This window comes from Urtica dioica, chromosome 8, assembly GCF_054948205.1.
Source record: "Urtica dioica subsp. dioica isolate 48M chromosome 8, U.dioica_male_clone48M_v1_H2, whole genome shotgun sequence".
Classification (NCBI taxonomy): Eukaryota; Viridiplantae; Streptophyta; class Magnoliopsida; order Rosales; family Urticaceae; genus Urtica; species Urtica dioica.
The window spans coordinates 21,949,694-21,964,450 of record NC_142763.1 but is presented as its reverse complement, the minus strand read 5'-3'; the positions used below and the strand labels follow the sequence as shown (position 1 = coordinate 21,964,450).

The following is a 14,757-nucleotide window of genomic DNA, read 5'->3' as shown; positions in this document are numbered from 1 at the left end:
ATCAAGTTGATGCTCGCTCCCAGGTCGCATAGCGCTCGCTCGAAGAAGGTGTTCCCGATGGCACATGGGACAGTGAAACTCCCTGGATCCTTCATCTTCACCGGCAACTTCCTCTGAATGATGGCAGAGCATTCTTCGGTGAGGGTGATCGTGATGCAGTCCTCTATTTTCCTCTTTTTCGAGAGGATGTCCTTCAGAAACTTGGCGTACGTCGGCATCTGTTCAAGAGCGTCAGCAAACGGGATATTTATCTGAAGCTGCTTGAATACCTCGAGGAACTTGCTGAATTGGTGGTCGAGTTTCCCTTCTTTCTGCCGCTGAGGAAACGGCAGCTTAGGCGTGCTTGTTGGAGCTGGGGCGCTCGCCGGAGGTGGTGTGGCTTGGGGCATCGATACGGGGGACTCGTCTTTCTCCACCTTCTCTTTCTTCTTGCCGGAGTTGTCAATCACCTGTCCGCTTCTGAGTGTAATGGCATTGACTTGTGACCTGGGGTTGATGTCGGTGTTGCTCGGAAGCGTTCCCTGAGGTCGTGAGTTAACCGCGGTCGACAGTTGCCCCATCTGCGTCTCAAGATTTCGGATCTGCGCCGATTGGTTCGAGAGAGACGTCTTCGTTTCGTGCATGAACTCGGTGGTGGAGTTTATGAAGGCGGTTGTTGACGTGGCTAAGTTGGCGATGAGCTCCTCTAGGTTGGTCTCGCCCTTGTACGCCCGGAATGGAGGAGGCTGGTATGGCGGTGGTCGGGGCTGATTCTGTGGTGGATGAGGCTGGGCTTGAGGCGCGGGTTGCATCGGCATGTTGTTTTGGGGACCCATCCATCCCCCATTCTGGTAGTTGTTCCTTGGGCCTTGATTGTAGTTGTTCTGGGGCGGCCTGTTGTTGATGAAGTTGGCATGTTGGCCGTTGTCCCCATACACGCACTCGTCGCTATCGTGCTGCCCGTTGCACCAGAAACAGACTTCAGGGGTGTGCACGGCTTGAACGGAGGCTTTCTGTCCCTGGACTGACTTTGTAAGATCCGCCACCTGTGCTGCCAGTGCCTTCATCAGCTCCATCTCGGGAGTGACTGGCATATTCTTCAGGATGCGCCGCTCGGACTGGCATTGATCGTTGTTGTAGGCCAGCTCCTCGAGAATGCTGTGAGCTTCCTCCTCTGTCTTCTGAAAGAACGACCCTCCAGCGGCCGTGTTGACTAGGGTGCGAGACGATGGTGAGAGACTGCCATAGAAAATCTGCACCATCATCCACCCTTGGATGCCATGATTGGGACACCTCCTCTCTAACTCCTTGAAGCGCCCCCATGCTTCAAATAATGACTCCCCGTCGTACTGGGCAAATGAGTGGACCTCGTTGCGTCTCTTGTGCATCTTCTCGAACGGGAAGAATTTTGAGATGAATTTGATGCGCAGGTCGGCCCACGAGGTGATGGAACCCGACGGGAGGGAGTTGAGCCACGTCTTGGCTCGGTCCCGTAGTGAAAACGGGAAGAGGCGGAGGCGGATGGCTTCGTCGGACACGTTGTGGAGCTTGCACGTGTTTGCAATCTCGACGAAGTTCGTCAGATGGTCTTGCGGGTCTTCGGCAGGTGATCCAGCGAATTGATTCGCTTGGACCATGTGAATTATGTCGGTCTTGATCTCGAAATTTTGGTTACCCGCAAGAGCCGGGAGAGTGATTGCCGATTGCGGAGCGTCGGCTGGTGGTAACCTATATTGGAATAGGGTCTTTGGCTCTTCGTTCGCTGCGTCGTTCGCTCTATCTCCCATTGCTCGTTCCTTTGATTGTTTTCTGTTTGTCTTGCAAAATTTTTCGATCTCAAGATTTAGTGGAACGAGGTTTGATGTTCCCTCACTCCGCATGCACCTTCAAAACAGAGAAAATGACACGCCAAGTTAGGAAACGTGTAACAAAATCAAATGGCAAGGCAGATTATTTTTCGACGCTATCGTAAAAAGTCCCCGGTAACGGCGCCAAAAACTTGTTGCGGTATTTTTATGACTAGCACGCAAGTGGACGTATCGAACAAGTAATAGTGTTACGTAAGTAACGGATATCGATCCCACAGAGACTAGTTACTATAGCGACGTTAAACAACCTAAAGCAAATTGATTTCACAAATTTGTTGATGGATGCGATTATGAAAATAGCAAATGAATTAACGTAAAAATAAACGAGAAACAAACACGAGATAACAAGCAAAGGAAACTACGGGGTTACGATTTCACCAGGTAACACAGCATCGGGGTTTCGGGAACGAACAATTACAACTATTCCTATGTAAACTAATCTCATTCTCTCAATAATATTCTCTAGCCTCTCTCGAGTGAACTAGCGAACCTACGCAATTGTCGGATTATTTATCCTCTCGTCCTCTAATCCTATTAAAACAACCACATGCACTAACGCGAGAATTCTAACGATTACACAATCGTCTAAGCCGTCAAGCAACCTAAAACAATGTGATGAGTGAAAAAGGGCACGAGTTTTTACTCTCTCTCAAGCAGCTAAAAACTCCAATTAAACAATTCTAAAGGTGATCAAGCTAAAGAATGGATTAAGAACACTTCCACACAAGCAAACATATTCATGAAACAGTTAATAACTAATCAAACCCTAACGAAACCCCTAAGCTACATCTACCCCTGACTACATCGTAACCCCGCTAAAGACTTAGCCTCTAACGGTGTTCATAACCATGATCAAAACAATGAGAGTGATTAAAAGCAATAAAACTAGCATAGAATGAAGAAGAGAGCTCATGATTATAACGAGAAAAGAATTCAAAAACACAATGCAGAATTAAGAGCAGAAAATAAATAGAAGGAAGAAGAAAAACTATTAATGGAGTTCCGGCTGATCGGATTTTGTCAATTCCGTTGATAAGCTTTCTCTCCGTTGCAAAAGCTCTTCAAAACAATAATAAAATAAAGCGTAACCTAAAAAAAAGAGGCTGAGTTGTGTTTTATAGTGGTTTAGGTCGAAATACAATTTTGGACTGATTAAAAAACGATCCAACGGCTAGGATTAAGTCAAAATTCGACTTTGTTTTCGTCAGGATTCGTCGTCTCGCGGCGCGCCATCCATCCTCGCGGCGCGAGGCTTCCTTCTTCGTATCGTCGCGGCGCGAGATCACCGCGAGGCACACTGCGAGAAGCTCCTGGAACTTTTTGTGTTCGTGTAAATTCGTGGGTCGCGGCGCAAGATCTTAAGGTCGCGGCGCGAGGTCTGTTGATTTCTGAGGTCGCGCCGCGAGGTCTTGCGCCCAAGCCTTCAAATCTTCATTTTCTTCATTTTGACTCCAAATTCATCGCTTTTACTTCCATTCCATCGATATGTGACCCGACAGCTGCTTTTCATCTAAGTTGACCTGAAATTCCCTATAACCACACTAAAACCATCAAAAACACTTGAGAACGCGCTAAATCCAAGTCAAATGAGAGCGGATTCATACGTAAAATACGCACTCATCAATAGTCCCGGCCACATGTTTACTTTTCATCTTAAGCATCACCTATATATAAAAAGAGATAATGAGAACACCAAACAAAAAAAGCAGTCTTTGATCACGATTTTGATTTTTCCGTCAACGCTTACTTGACCGGTCCGGTGAATATACACAGAAACCACTTTCCAGTGAAGATCGCCTGCGTATGAAAAGAGCGTTGCGTTAAGATCGTTTTTTTTTCTTTTCTTTCTAGAATAGGGTTGAGATATATGGATCGAACCTTTGCGTGTACGTTTGAGGAGTTCGGTGCCTGCGGCTAGAACTTGTTGGTTGAAGAAGACTGGGGAATTGTCAATCCAAAGCTCACCGCTGAGAGAAGAGGCGAGTTTAGCACAAACGGCTTTCTCAACGGGCTTTACCGAAGCCATGTTCCACGCCTCCTTCCCTGCCCTTGCCTTCAGTGTAGCCACTCCACGTAGTGCTGCCAATTCATACATTTTACTATAAAACCATTTGTTGAATATTTTACAATAAAAAAAATTCATGCCTTTTAAGATCACATATGCTATGTAAACTTACAAGCCAATTAGAGGTTCAATTTTTTTTTTTTGAAAAATGTAAAGTATATCAGACCTTAAAGTTTGTCAGATATTTCAGTCAATTTACGCGCGTAAATATTTTTGGAAAATGTAAAGTAAATTTCTGGAAAATGTAAAGTAAATTTTTGGTAAATAGTCAACATTTTGATAAGGCATTTCAGTCAATTTACGCGTGTAAATATTTAGTCATGACTATTTATCAAAACCCTACTAAAAATTGGTTAAAGACAAACAAAAACTTTAAATAAAACTATATATTTAATGAACCTTTAAAAAAAAGGTTATTAAGTTATATAGCCACACGGTTATAGTGAATTGAGATATATAGCCAACCTTTGGTTAATTTCTTGTAAATAGCCAAGTTAACTTATTAACAGATTAGTAAAAGACTTATTTAACCCAGTCAAACATGTAAAAAAATGTAGTTAATAGGCTGCCACGTATGCAAGTTGGCTATTTACAAAGTATTTACCAAAGATTGGCTAATTTACAATTCCTATAGTTTAAGTGGTTTACGTAGCCAATTTTTTGTTAAAAAAATGAATTTAACCATCCAAGATTTGGTGAAATTAATATACATACAGAATAAAATTTCGAAAAATTAGTTTTATTATTATAGCAAAATTAGTTTGTTCTCATGTAAAGTTAAAGTTTCATTTTTTATTGTATTTATAGAAACAAAGAGAGAAACTAAACTTAAAAAAAAAACAAAAATCAGATTAATTAAAAAAAATTAAAAGAAATTATGCAAAATAATTATTTAATCAGTAAAATAGTCACCGTTTCAAATTTTTAACAAAATAGTTAAAATTAAGTTGTCATATTCTTTTCACACCAAAATTAATTTTTTTATTTATTATTGTAGCAATTTACTTCTTTCTAAAAAATTAATCTCAAGATCAATTTTATTTTTTAACCAGATTTTATATATTTCGATTATTTCACTCATTTTTAGGTAAACTTTTGATTATTTTGCATTTTGCAGATCTAATAATTTAAATCCACTATTTAACTAAATCACCCAAAAAAATTATGGCTCCTAAGACAGACCTGTGGCTGCCGCGGCGGTGAGTGTTACTATGTCGTCATATGAACGGACGTTGACGGCGGAGCTGACGACGGCGGCCAGGTGGTCGCGGTCGGCTCTGAGTGCCTCGGCGCACTGCGCGGTTTTACGATGAGCTTCGTGAGAGATCAGAGAGAAAAGAAGAAGAAAAGGAAAACTGAACTTTTCTAATTGAATTCAAAAAATGCAGAGTACAAGATATATATACAGTGAAAACTAAACTAACTAACTCTATGTAAAACAACGACAAGTCGTTTACACAAAGAAAGTAAAACGACAGGAAATAAAATTAAGCAAACAAATAACTTGCTTTCTACGCTACCTATCAAACATAAACCAAACAACTAAACGACTTCGCTCAATACTCCCCCTCAAGATGGACTTGAAGAATGATGAAAGAGATCCTTCAAGGACAGCTTGGACATGATAGAGGATAATGCCGGAACTGGAAGTGGTTTTGTAAACGCATCAGCTAATTGATGGTGTGTTCGAACATGTAGGAGTTTGAAATCACCCAGCTGTAGGTGATCCCTGACAAAGTACAAATCCACCTCGATGTGCTTGGTGCGCTCATGAAACGAGGGATTTGCAGCAATGTGCACAGCGGCTTGGTTGTCGCAGAACAAAAGAGAAGGACCTTGTTCTGGGACTTTGAAATCTTGGAGAAGCTGTTTCAACCACAAGATTTCACTTGCCGCAGCCGCTAAAGCTCGATACTCAGCCTCAGCTGAGGAGCGTGAAACTGTATGATGTTTCTTCGATTTCCAAGCAACCAGAGCACCTCCAAGAAAAACGCAGTATCCAGTCACTAACCGCCTTGTATCAGGGCACGTCGACCAGTCAGCATCAGAGAACCCCTTCAATTGCGGTTGTGAGTCTGCCGGGAACATCAAACCAAGTCCTGGAGACCCTTTGAGATAACGCAGAAGATGATGGACCGCACTGAGATGTGTATCACGAGGTGCCTGCAAGAATTGACTCAATGAGTGAACTGCATAGGTTATATCAGGGCGAGAAATGGTCAAATACAAAAGACGTCCTATGAGACTTCTATAGTGTTTGACATCATCTAAGAGAACCCCATCGATGTTATTCAGTGTGTGTCGAGGTGCCATTGGGGTTTTGACCGGCTTGGAATCCAGGAAACCATAGTCTTCAAGTAACTGAAGAGTGTAATGCCTTTGATTGATAACAATCCCAGACTTTGACCTGGCAATTTCAATGCCTAAAAAAACTTCAAGGGGCCAAGATCCTTGAGTTTGAACTTGGAATGCAAATAAGTCTTGACAGAGTCAATAACAGAAGTATCAGGACCAGCAACTACAATATCATCAACATAGAGAAGAATAGCAACAAAAGTATCAGAGTGTCCTCTAGTAAAAAGAGAATAATCTGATTTGGACTGAGTAAATCCAGCAGCTACAATAGCATTTGTGAAAGTGATGTTCCATTGTCTGGATGCCTGCTTCAGACCATAAACTGATTTATGCAATTTGCAGACAGGTTTCCCAGCAAGCTGACTATTACCCTGATACTGCTGCTCCCCCTGAAAAGAATAACCCATAGGTAAATCCATATATACTTCTTCAAATAGCTCTCCATTTAGGAAAGCATTATTGATATCTAATTGTGCTAAAGCCCAGTTTTGGGAGGCAACAAGGGCTAGTAAAACTTTAACAGTCACCAGTTTGGCGACTGGAGAGAAAGTTTCAATAAAGTCAACTCCCTGTCTTTGATTGTAGCCTTTGGCTACTAATCTGGCTTTATGCCTGGCAAGAGTCCCATTTGCATTGAATTTGTTAGTATAGATCCACCTACAACCTATAGCCTTCTTATCCTTTGGTAAGGGAACAACAGTCCAAGTGTTGTTATCTTCCATAGCACTTAATTCCTCAGTCATAGCTTGTTTCCAATGAGGGAAGTTACAAGCTTGATGATAAAACTGAGGTTCAAAATAATCAGAAACAGATAGTGCAAAGGATTTATAGGCAGTAGAAATATTATCATAACAAAGGACTTTAGATAAATGACGAGGAGATGGATAGAGTACACCTATGGTTGATTGTGACAAGTTGCAGTGATAGTCCTTTAGGTGTGTTGGTGGTGCTCTAGGCCTTACTGATCTTCTAACAACAGTGACTGGTTCTTCCACTTCCAAGGGTGGGCCCGGATGTTCAGAGTCTTGGCTTGGACAAGAAATCATTTCTTGTGTATGTGGTTGACTTGAGTATATTGCTTGGTCAGTGGAGTCCATATATGGAATATGTGTGGTGTTGGATGGTATAGGCAGTACCAAACCAGGAAAAGGATCAACCTGCACTTGTCTTTGCATATGATTATGAAAAGGATAAATATGTTCATGAAACACTGCATCACGTGGAAGAAAAATTTCTCTAGTCAATAAATCTAACAACTTGTACCCTTTAACACCTGCAGGATATCCTATGAAAATGCACTTGCGTGCTCTAGGTTGGAATTTGGTTCTGTGAGATTTCAAGGTTGAGGCAAAAACTAAGCAGCCAAAAACTCTTAAGAAATCATAATCAACAGGCTTGCCAAACAGAATATCATAAGGACATTGGTTAGATAACAAAGGTGTAGGAGTTCTATTGATGAGGTAGACAGATGTAAGAATGCATTCAGACCAATACTCAATAGGAATGTGTGACTGAAAGTATAAGGATCTTGCCACATTGAGGAGATGCTGATGCTTTCTTTCCACCACAGAATTCTGTTGTGGTGTTTCCACACAAGAGAATTGGTGTACAATACCTGCCTTGGAAAAAAAATCAAAGAACACTAATTCCTTGGCATTATCAGAACGAAATTGTTTAATAGTAGTAGAAAATTGGTTAGTTATCATGGAACAAAACCGAGGGATAATGTGATGAACATCATTTTTATTCCTCATGAGATAGATCCAAGTAAACCTGCTACAATCATCCACAAGAGTCAAGAAATACTTGTAACCAGAATGTGATGTCACAGAGTAAGGACCTCATACATCACAGTGAATGAGGTCAAAAGTCTTACTAGCTAAATGATTATGAGATACAAAGGGAAGACGTCTCTGTTTAGCTAGAGGACAGATATCACAAGGAACAAGTTTATTAGTGGAACTGAAATGTAACTGGTTTTTCAAAAGATCAAGTCTCTTATAAGAGAGATGTCCTAATCTATGATGCCATGTCTGAGAAGTAACTGTGTTGATGCAGTCATTGTTGTCCTTTTCCAACACGTATAGGTCATGAATCATATTACCCCTGCCAATCTTCATCTTGGACTTGATATCCTGTATCACAAATTCATCATCTGAGAATGTGATGGTGACCTGAGAATCTCGAGTTAAAGCACTGATAGAAAGTAAATTAAATTTGAAACCAGGTAGATAAAGGACATCTTTCAGCACAAGATTTTTATCAATCCTAACATCACCTAAATGATGAACAGGGATGACAGTATGATTAGGTAAAGTGACAGTGGAATTGTGCAAATTCCTAAAATTATGGAAGAAACTCTTATGTGCACATATGTGTCTAGAGGCTCCCGAATCAAGAATCCAAGAAAAAGGAGTTTTAACGGTACAACCTGTGCTGTTAAGATAACAATAAGAACTTGTACTCATGGTGGTCATATTGATGTTGTTGGTGCCTTCAGGTTGTGCTTTTGGCATGATGAGCTGGTTGGAGAGTGCATTGATGAGCTGGTGTATCTGGTCTGCTGATAGGTTGTTCATGGTGCTTGTCGCTCCATTGTTGTTGACCTCATTGAGACCAGTGGATCCTTTTGCGGCATTAGACTTGAATCTTGATTTGTAGCCAAGTGGAAATCCATGCAATTTGTAGCACTTGTCAGCTGTGTGGCCAGGAATTTTGCAGTGAGTGCAAATTGGCTTGTCTTTCTTGTTAGTGGATTTCTTCTGGTCATCTTTCACAGCCATTGCAGCTGAATTGGAGATGTCTTGGCCTCCGAGGACATCATTGCTCAGTGATCTTTGTTTCTCCTCTTGGACAGCCATGGCAAAGACTTTATTGATTGAAGGCATTGGATCCATCAGGAGAACTTGACCACGAACGTTGTTAAAGGACTCATTCAGCCCCATCAAGAACTTCATTACATACTCATCTTGCACAAAATTGATGAGATCCTTCGATCCACCGCACGAGCAAGGGCAGTCTGGCCTAAAATTGGCTAGTTCTTCCCAGAGAATCTTCAATTTGGTGAAGTACATTCCCACAGTCATCTGATCTTGCACAAGATTCATGATGGCGCGTCTCAGTTCAAAGATCCTAGGCGCGTTGCTCTGTTGGAATCGTTCCTCCAGATCTTTCCAGATCGCCGCCGCTGAATCGTTGTAGATGACGCTCGATGAGATTTCTTTGGAGACAGAATTAAGCATCCATGCTATGATGATATCGTTGTTCCTTGTCCAAGAAATGAGGCGATTCATATCAGTGGCGTTTGGCTTCGGGATAGATCCATCGACGAAACCGAATTTGTTCTTGACAGACAAAGCGATCTTCATCGATCTTCGCCAGGTGGGATAATTGTCACCAGTGAGGGCTGTGGTAACCAAAATCTGACCTGTGGTGTCTGTATGATGAAGAAAAAAGGGATCTAGGGTTTCTTCATTAGCATTCCTTCGTGAGGTAATTCCTGTGGCCGAACTATGGATCGTTGGATCTTCAGCCATTGTCGGAGGAGACGAAGGAGAAAGGAAAAATCAAGGATCTGATCAGACGAAGGAAAGCTTGGTCGGAGCGATGTGCTCTGATACCATTTTACGATGAGCTTCGTGAGAGATCAGAGAGAAAAGAAGAAGAAAAGGAAAACTGAACTTTTCTAATTGAATTCAAAAAATGCAGAGTACAAGATATATATACAGTGAAAACTAAACTAACTAACTCTATGTAAAACAACGACAAGTCGTTTACACAAAGAAAGTAAAACGACAGGAAATAAAATTAAGCAAACAAATAACTTGCTTTCTACGCTACCTATCAAACATAAACCAAACAACTAAACGACTTCGCTCAATACGCGGCGACCAACGTGGCGGCGGAAGCCACGGCCGCGTCGGCCTTGGCGGCGCGCTCGTTTTTGGCCGTGAGAGCGGCCACGGCGGAGGCCACGGCGGCGACGGAGACGGCAGCGTGGATCTGGGCGTTGTGGGCCCGAGTCTCCTCCTTCCTCCGCTCCTTCCTGTCCTTCAGCCACCGCCCCACCGTCTTCGATCCGCCGCCGGCCGCCACCGCCTGTACGGAGTTGTTGCTGTGGGTCCCACCCAAGAACTGCGTTTCATTTTACAGATTAGATTTATTTTAGAATTGGGGTTTTTTTTTCTGATGTGAAAGTACAAGTTGGATTTGGAGTTTTTTTTTTTTTTGTAGGGGAAAATGTAGCTCAGTCAGTAAGTAGACAAGAATCGCAGAGTAGGAGACAAAAAGCGAATCTTATTATTTACTATTTCAAGTCAGTGAATGAAGCTACGTGGTCAGTTTCAAGGGGAAAACAAAATAGTGAACCTGGCTACGTAGTTGATGAGGTGATTTGTTCCAAAATCCAAACCAATGATGGTCATGTCAACAATATTTACTTTTTTTTTTTTTTTGTGTGTGGAATTAAATATATTTTTTTTCATTAGACGTGTAAATTTAAATATTTAAGCATAAATCCTTATAATATATTTATCCACGAGCATCATATGACATAAATGAGGTAGTGATACACAAACAAATTTATCTAAAATTAGTGAAATAGCAAGAAGACGCAAAAATACAAATGTTAGATTTCAATAATATTTTTTTTTATCATGTGATTGAATTTTTGAAAGTGAAAAAATAATTTATCAAAAAATTTTAATCACAAAAAAAAATTAATATTTTGACGATGTAGCTTTAACTATTTTGTCAAAATTTAAAAACTTTGACTACAATATAAAATTTTAACTATTTTACTTGTATAATTTGTCCTTTATTGAAAGGAGAAAAAGCGAACAAAGAATGGATTTCATTTTAATTTATTTTATAACGGACAAAAATATTAGTTTATTAATTAGACAGTAAAAAACGTAAGTCATATCTCTCGTCTTTACTCAAGTAAAGAAAAGTCTGAGAAAGCCTGAGCCGCTGTGTTGCGTGTTTCCGCTAGGCTTAGAGAAACAGTCTGAAATATTAACTTATTGAACTTAACAAATATTATTTTTTTTGGTATGAGAAAATACCAAATGAGCATGAGAAGATGGGTAGTTAAAAACCTTAGTGACGTCATCGAACTCCTCCGAAGGAGACACCGGAGGACTGTCCGTCTCCGTTAGGGAACCGCCGTTCAACGGTCCACTGCTGTGCGAAAGCCTACCTGACGTTAACGGCGACACTTCCTACAACGGATAAGACAAAAAAAAAGGGTTATTGTTATAATTAATTTTTTATATTCAGTCAAATAAAAGTGCACAAACCTGATCTCTCATGGACTGCGACATAATGCGGTCGAGAACGAGCTGAGAAGTGACTGAGGAAGCGAAAGAGAACTGGTTGTTGTTGTTGTTGTTCCCTGAGAGGAGGATCGGAATCTCCTCGGGCTCTCCGACGATGTCTTCGACAATGGAGGCGTTAGTGCAAGAGGAAGAGCTGTTGCTGGATTTCGAAGAAGCCATGCAAATGGAAGAAGAAGAAGTGTTGTTAATGCTGTTGTTTGGTGCGAGAGTTTTGGAGACTTGAAGAGCCGAGGCACTCCAAGACCTGGACAGAAACTCCATCGGAGCTCTCCGGCTCTCCGGCAAGTGGGAGATACTCGCCGCCGGGCTGTACTCGCTCCGACGAGAGGGTTTCAGACTCAGAGGGATCGTCGTCTCTTCCATTATAGATGTATGAAGTAGTTGTGTGGGAGAGGAGTGAAATGTTACTTTTGTGTCTTTTTTTTTTTTGAGGTAAATTGTTACTTTTGTGTCTAAAGAACTAAATATGAGAATAAAGAGATCTCTCTCTCTCTCTCTGTGTCTAATATAGTGTGGCGTACGGCTTATAATGTCATGTGGTGGGATGTGTACTCTTTTGTGTGGGGTCCATTGGAGCTCTCTTTTATAGGGCTCGTTTTAAAGTCTTTTTTTTTTGGTGGTTTGTGAATCATCATAAAAAAAAAATTTAGTGTTACTGTTTTTTTTTTTTTTTTTTTTTAATCACTAGTGTTACTGTTTGTGTTAGGATTCGTGTAAAACAAATTCGATTTCAAAAGTTGCTAAAGTGAGACGATTAAAGATTAAAGGTTCCGATAAAAAAAACAAAACAAATTCTTTATTTTCGTAATAATAAAAAAATATTCAATTTACTTTTTTTTTGTGTGCTGTAGCTAGCCTTGTCTTAGCATTAGAGACATGTATGATATATGTAAAATATAGTCTTAGCCGTTTACAAATAATTCAAACATGATTTCTCGCATGATTTAATCATAGCCGTTTAGAAAAGTATTCTCTAGATATATAGTCTATGTATATTGACAGACAAAATTAGTACAACAATTGTCTCACGAAAAACACTTGATTCCGAGCACGTTGTCCCGAGAACTCTTAATATCTAGGCAAGATTATCTTTAAATACAAACGAATCTAGTAAAAAAGAGGAAGTAAATGAGGGTGCTGAACAATAGGTGAAATTTCTGGCGAATGCTTGTATGTATGATAATCTGAAGTCCCTTGTTTCACCCCCGCTTCCTTCTATTTATAGTGCTTTGGGTCGAGTTCGTGGGGTGATTAGTCTCACATTCTTGACAGTTGCTGAATAACCGTTGCAGGGCGTTCGTAGTGGGTAGTTACTTGCTCGTCTTCTCGGTATAACTGTTGAAGTGAGCCTTTTATTTAAGTTTGAATTGGTCTACACGTGTTTATACACTACTACAAAACAACTCTTAGAAGTTCTGCTCGGTAGGGTTCGTTCTTACTTTATGAACAATTCGTTCCTTAACTTTCATGAACCCTCAGGCCTATTTGACTCAGATTCTGTGCTGGATTCCTACCGTTCTCGGTGCATCCGAGCTCCTGCTCGGACAATGCAAATTATATGATTAACACTATGAAAACTCAAGTTTTACCATATAATTATCTTTTAGTAAATTTTAAGTAAATAACTACGAGATTTTATTAACAAAGCCAAAAAATATTAATAGTTATAAATATTCGTTAATAATTGTAAACAACCATCAAACTTCAATGACATAAATGAAATCCTAAAAACGTCCGACTAATGCCATACTCAATTAGTTTTCTAGAAAAAAAAAAAAAAAAAAAAAAAAAAAAAAAAAAAAAAAAAAACCCTTTCATTTTCTCACATAATTTTTCTCATTTCTCTAGTTCTTTCAAATATCTCATAATTTCTTAACAAATTTCTCTTACATTTATTTACATTTACTCCATTTTCCATCAACTCAACCGTAAAACAAAATCTTATATTTCCGACTTCCATACTCGGCAATAAAAGTGTTTCATATTGTAATACACAAATATATTCATAATGGCAATAAAGAGAGATCGCACTAAATAAGCCACTTCAAAATAATCCATTTCCAAAATAATTCATTTATCATTTTCGGTTTAACTGTTTGACTTGGCTAAAATTGGTCGAGCAGGTTTTATTTTGACCTGATTTTTGTATTTCCAATTATATATTCAATGGTTTTTAATATATTCCTAGATTGTGTAACGAATTCAACATTTTTGTTTGTTCAATAATAGTTGCCTTTTATTTGATTTTTAGTATCTATTAAATATAATAAAATGCTCAATCAAAAACAGAAATGACATCTTTCTTTTTTTTCTTTTTTTTTTTTAATACAAGTTTTAATTTTGGAAATTTTCAATTCATATCCCACGAATTGAAAACACTTTTATTTTATAAAACAACAATTTTTCTTTTCAAATAAAACGACATGATTTTTAAAAAAATATGATAACATGTTTTTTTTTATCATTCATAAGAAAAAAAAACAGCAATAAATAGAAATTTTCTTTTATTAACGAAACTGTTTGTTTATAGGTTTGTTCGTAAATAACCATCTTTTTATAAAGCAATGGATTGTAAACGCAATTATATTTTGTTTTAATAACAAAATTTCAAAACATATCGCAAATGATAATTGCAAAATAAGGCATTAGAAATTTCATCTGTACTTAAAAAAATTGAAAATTTATTCGTTAATCCAAATTATTCTACACAACTATAATTTAAGAAAATGCACATAAAATTAGATAGGTAAGATCCCTAACTTTCAATTTTGAAAATTAAAAAGAACGACGAACACAATGACGATGTCGCTTCGATACAGGCAATGACAAAAAAAATTGTGATTATGAAGAATGAGTTGCAATGTGATCAATGGTAATAATGACCATGCAATGCTCTACCTCAGTTTCACTTCCTCAGAGAGAGAGAGAGAGAGAGAGAGAGAGAGAGAGAGAGAGAGAGAGAGAGAGAGAGAGAGAGAGAGAGAGAGAGAGAGAGAGAGAGAGAGAGAGAGAGAGAGAGAGAGAGAGAGAGAGAGAGAGAGAGTCTCCATTTTACAAGAAGTACGTATAGAAATTCTACTTAAAAAATAGAAAAATATAATAGACACACTACTACAAAACTGAGATCCTACAACGCTTAAAAACAGTCGTA

At 39.3% G+C, this 14,757-nt stretch overlaps 1 non-coding gene across 1 annotated transcript; it reads left to right on the top strand.

Annotated features, from left to right (window-relative positions):
* The first annotated feature begins 1,254 nt into the window (after positions 1 to 1,254).
* LOC149388568 (small nucleolar RNA R71) lies at positions 1,255 to 1,358 on the top strand. Its single transcript, XR_016301115.1, has one exon. It is a non-coding gene; the product is annotated as a small nucleolar RNA R71 (small nucleolar RNA).
* Positions 1,359 to 14,757: the final 13,399 nt, after the last annotated feature.